Genomic DNA, 6,259 nt, shown 5'->3' on the forward strand with positions numbered 1-6,259 from the left:
TATTTACAACATTATGCTGGTACTCGGACTTTTACTCAATGTTAGAGTGGTATCAATAATGGAATCAATGTTACTGTCGGCTAGCTCACCGCTGGATTGAGATTTCCTTTATTCAACCTCGATCGTGAAGTATTTAACCATCTGAACATTTCCCCTAGTCAGGGTACGGGTAACTTCTGGAGGTTAATGTTTGTCTGTAATTACTACAATAGCCACCTCTCTCCCGATAGATATGAAGCCGACCGGATTAGGCTATCCGATATTCTTATGCACTATAGATTTTGTGAAAAGATTATCGGATATTTTTATCCCAAAAAACATACCCATAGAAACATTAGGGGTATTCTTCGAAAAAACCAAAATAGCGACAAACAGTGGACCCAGTATCCGATTGTTATTATAGGTAATTGGGAAAGCGCCGATATCCCAGCAAACCCTCCGTTGAAGCATCAAGTCTTCAACTCTTCAGGTATATCCTCATTTTGATTTATTTTCTATCTTCAGAATATCAGAATTCCTACATAAACTTAGTCTTCTTTGTGTCTTTTCAGTTCTTCTTCCTCATTTTACGAAAAGCCGCAGAAATTCAGACAGAGTACTGAGGCTTTTAGAGGGGACTGAAGCAGATGTCAATATTAAAACTGGGGCTGATAAAGAAGGGAATCCAAAAATTACTGTTCCCCTTCATGATATCTCAAACTATCGCGCACCTCTTTATGTACTCAAACACCAAGCTTTTCAAAAAATGGGCCAGTCTCCAACTTCCACTCAATCTCCTTTAAACAATTCCTCAGACGATATTTCCTTTCTCGTATCTTCCTTTGCCTCGCATTGCTTGCCTCCTAAACTTCCCCAAAGTTTCTATGACTATTTAGATAACAAATGTACCATGTCTCCCAATCTTTTTCCTAAGATTAAAGAAGAGGTTCCTGACTTTTATGACTATCCGATTTTACAAAATATATTTAATGAGCATCTTTTATTGTATACAAACATGGCTCCTCGAATGCCGATAAATGCCAACGTTGGTTGCTACTTATCTGAAAAAGGGAAAAAGAAAGCATCTGAGCCCTCCTCAGCACCAACTGCTGCTGATAAACAAGCTGCTCCTTCTTCCATTCCTACTAAGCCTACTTCTGCTGCCCCTAAGGATAAGCTTCCTGCTTCTTCTCAGCAAAACACCTCCGTCCCCCCTTCAACTACTACTGTCCCTTTTAAGAGAAGAAAAACTCATTCATGTGGTGAGAGTGGTCTTGCTGATGGGCAAACCCTTAATTCTCTTTCGTCAGCTGATGCCAGCCAACGCTTCAGACCTGCATTTCGCCTTACTAATGGCAACGATGTCCCTTTAACCGCCTCGCTTTTTGAAGATACTCATAAAGACGAGTTGGGCGTCGCCTTGGCTAGCAGCTGTGTTCTTCCCAAAGACAAGCTTGTCGCCATCAACATTAATCCCACTGATCACCTTACCCAATATTGCGATCACATGGAGAGGGTACTTATGTCTTGTCTTCTCTCATTTTATCCTGATTTCACCTTTCACTTTGTGTTTATCTATTTTTGATATCTTTATAGGCCAAAGTGCTTGCCATGGCTCAGTTTGATCTGCTTCATAAACAAGAGTGCGAGATTGGACGTCTTAGCAAAACACTGACATCTCAACAATCCGAATTTGATAGATTAATCTGAGAGAATAACGACTTCAAGAAAGAAGTCGATCAATTGAAGACTGATATGAAGCAGCAATTTGAAGAAGCTGAGAAGATTCTATCTGATAAACAGGCTGAACATGCCGAAATTGTGAAGAAGATGCTTGAAGAGTTTGCTGCCGAACGAAAGAAATATGAAGAAACCGCCGAAGCTGCTGATGCTGAGTACAATACTGTCATGGCGGCTGTAAATTCTCTAGGCGATAAATTGGATATTTGTAAACCTTTTGTTCCACATAACATTCTTGTGGAAAATGATATGATTTCTGATGATGAGGAAGGAGATGTAGCTCCCTCTAATCCTCCTGTGGCTGATACCACCACCTCGCAGCTTACTCCTGATGCTGCTCTGTCTGATGTGGATGCCCTTATCAACAATCCTCCTCTTTAAACTACCATCTCTTTCACTCCAAATGTTGTATTCTCCGAACAATTAATACTTTTTGATTGATATAATTTCTAACTTCCATTGGTTTTTTGCCATGACTGTTTGCCATTATTTATATTTTTCCCTTGTTTGTACTTACAACCATCGAAAATCACATTTTTCGCTACCCTCACCAAGGAGAGAGTATCAGCAATTTAATTTAACAGAAAATCATATTTTTGATATCCTCAATCAAGAGAGAGTTTGCTGATACTTAGACTTGTATCAAAAGAAAATATAATTTTCGATACCCTCAACCAAAAAAAGAGTGTCGGCGATACTTAGACTTGTATCAAAAAAAGAAAATAAAATATAATTTTCGATACCCTCAACCAAAAAGAAAGTATCGGGGATACTTAGACTTGTATTAAAAAGAAAAGAAAATATAATTTTTGATACCTTCAACCAAAAAGAAAGTATCGGCGATACTTAGACTTGTATTAAAAATAAAAGAAAATATAATTTTCGATACCCTCAACCAAAAAGAGAGTATGGGCGATACTTAGACTTATATCAAAAAGACTTATATCAAAAACCAAAAAATATATAATTTATCAAAAAAAAAAAAGAAAATATAATTTTCGACCAAAAAAGAGAGTATCGGCGATACTTAGACTTGTATCAAAAAGAAAATAAAATATAATTTTCGATACCCTCAACCAAAAAGAGAGTATCGGCGATACTTAGACTTGTATCAAAAAAATAATATAATTTTTGATACCCTCAACCAAAAAGAGAACATCGGCGATACTTAGACTTGTATCAATCTGACACTTTAATTTTACCTTAGTTAATATTAACAAACCTAAAGCATTACAACATACCTTTATTATCGAATGATCTTTAATGCCTCATCCTTTGCTGATATCTTGCTTGATATTATAATTTATGTATTTCTATGAACTTTTCATGCCTGATATCTGCCCCTGTTTTTTATATCAGGACTTTTTGACAATATGTATGATATCAACATTTCTGTTAATCTCATGACTTTTTATGCTTGATATCTGCCACTGTTTTTTATATCAGGACTTTTTGACAATATGTCCAATATCAACACGTCTATCGATATCATGACTTCTTATGTCTAATATCAACATTTCTATCAATACTAGGACTTTTGACAATATGCCTGATACTAACACGTCTGTTGAGACTAGGACTTCTTACGCCTGATGTCAATATTTCTATCGACACCAGGACTTCTTACGCCTGATATCTGTCATTGTTTATGATATCAGGACTTTTTGACAATATGCATGATATCAACATTTCTATCGATACCAGGACTTTTTATGTCTGATATCTGCCGTTGTTTCTAATATCAGGACTTTTTGCCGATATGCCTGATATCAATATTTCTATAGATACCAGGACTTTTTATGCCTGATATCTGCCACTGCTTATGATATCAGGACTTTTTGCCGATATGTTTGATATTAATATTTCTATCGATACCAGGGCTTTTTATGCCTGATATCTGCTACTGTTTCTGATATCAGGACTTTTTGCCGATATGCCTGATATCAATATTTCTATCGATGCCAGGACTTCTTATGCTTAATATCTGTCACTGCTTCTGATATCAGGACTTTTTGCCGATATGCATGATATCAATATTTCTATCGATACCAGGACTTTTTATCATATAATAACACCATATATTTTTACACGAAAATTGAAATTTGAAACTTGAATCCCTTTATATTGAATTGAAAATTCATGCTACACATCTTAATTTACCATAAAATTTGAAAAATACATTATTGATATAATACCTTCAGATTATTGACATTCTGAGGCTTCGCTAGCAATTCCACATCACTCTTCTTTAGATAGTACGCTCCATTTATCCCCACCTTGTGGACAATATATGGGCCTTCCCAATTTGCCAATAACTTTCCAGCTCCCTTTTCTTTTGTCACCTGTGTAACCTCTTTCATCACCAGGTCACCTTCTTGGAAATTTATTTCTTTAACTTTTTTATTGAATGCTTTTCTGAGTTGCCTATGATAAGAATCAAGCTTCATTCTTGCTTGCTCCCTTCTCTCTTCCAAATTCAAGACTTCTGCCTGCATCCCCTGGTTATTCAACCCTTTTTCTACAAGCATTGTCCTTGATGTCGATACTACCATCTCAGCTGGAGTTACTGCTTCCATACCATAAACTAGGGTAAATGGTGATTCCCCCGTTGCTACTCTTGGAGTTGTTCTGTATGCCCACAACACACTGTTTAACTCATCAACCCATAAACTTTCCTTATCATCCAGCTTCTTTTTAATGTTGTCCATAATGGTCTTATTTGTTCCTTCAGCTTGCCCATTCCCTTGAGCATAATAAGGCACCGATGTAAAGTGCTTAATCATGTACGATTCTAAAAAAATCTTTCACTTTACCACCAATGAATTGAGAACCATTATCTGATATGATCGCATATGACAATCCGTATCGGCAAACCACTATTTCAAACAGAAAACCGATGATGTCCTGCTCTTTGACATGTTGCAAGGCTATCACTTCTACCCACTTAGTGAAATAGTCAGTTACTGCTAACATGAATCTTTTCTTCCCTTTTCCAAGTACCAGAGGACCCACGATGTCCATCCCCCATAATGCGAATGGCCATGGGTTCGAGACACAATGTAACTCCTCTGCTGGCACATGAATGGCATGTCCATGCTTTTGACATTGGATACACTTTTTTGCATATCGCAAACAATCCCTCCACATTTGTGGCTAGAAATATCCCTACCTTGCAATCTTACTCGCCAACGATCTTCCTGCCGAATGATTCCCACATTCCCCTTCATGCATTTCTACAATAATTTTCTGAGAATCTTCTGTCGATATACGTTTTAAATGTGGTCCTCCCAGATTTTTTCGATACAATTGATCATCTATTAATATATATCTTTCAGCTCCTCCTTTTATCCTTCTAGCCTCAATCTTATCTGCTAGCAACTTTCCTTCCGATAAAAACAACATATAATCGCTCAACCATGACACCCCTAGCGTGTCTATTTCCATCACTTCTGTATGTTTTATATTAATACTTAGAGTTTGCTGAACACCGATATGCAACAGACGACCTTCCTCATTTTCAAGCATTGCAGCTATATATGCCAATGCATCGGCATGCATGTCGATTTTCTCCCCTGTCGAGATGCTGAAAAATAATCTTCCTAAAATCTTTGAGCTTTACTCTTACCAAATTCAAGTAATCTATTATGTTATCGCATTTAGCCAAATATCCTCCATTGATTTGGCTTATCACCAACTGAGAATCACTGAAAACTGATAAATCTTTGATGTTTAATGATTTAGCCATCTCTAAACCTGTTATTAGAGCCTCATATTCAGCTTTATTGTTAGAAGCATGAAAACCTAAAGTAATAATTTATCTCAAGTCTCTGTTTTTTGGAGTTATCGAAAAAAAAAAAAAGTACTTTTCGGGAATAAAAGTAACCCTTTCTAAATTTTAATCAATCTCTTTGATATATTCTCTCATAGCATGTATCCATTTTCTTCCCAAAATAGCATTATGGTCTGAATGATGCTTTATGACTATAAATTTAGTCATAATAGTGCGGGCCCAACCTTTCATCGGCAACTTCGATTTCCCTCGCCGGTCTTGTTGATGTTCCATTGAAACCAAACAGATTAAATTGTGGTTCTTTTAAATGGGATTCATCAAATCCGATACCTGTATATGCTTTCCAAAATAGAATATTGACGAAACTACCACAATCCACCAATATCTTTTGCACATCATAACCTGATATTCTTAATGTAATCAACAGAGCATTATCATGAGGTAGCATTACCTTTGACAGATCGTCAGGTACAAACATAATAGCTCCAGGTATACTTGCCGATATGAGAGCAGGGTCTACTGGTATCGGCTCCACATTTACCTCCAGCACCTCCTTGACTGTCGATATCTTTTGAATTTTATCCCTTATGATTTTCTTCTGTGGGATAACCCCCTTATATATCATATTAATCACCTCTAACGGCTTATCATTCATCACCGCCGCTACCTCTAGTCTAGCATCAGCTCTAAACTCCCTGAGTTTTCCATCTCTCATTAATCGATCTACTTCCCTGACCAATTGAAGACACT

Source organism: Coptis chinensis, chromosome 6, assembly GCF_015680905.1.
Source record: "Coptis chinensis isolate HL-2020 chromosome 6, ASM1568090v1, whole genome shotgun sequence".
NCBI classification, from domain to species: domain Eukaryota; kingdom Viridiplantae; phylum Streptophyta; class Magnoliopsida; order Ranunculales; family Ranunculaceae; genus Coptis; species Coptis chinensis.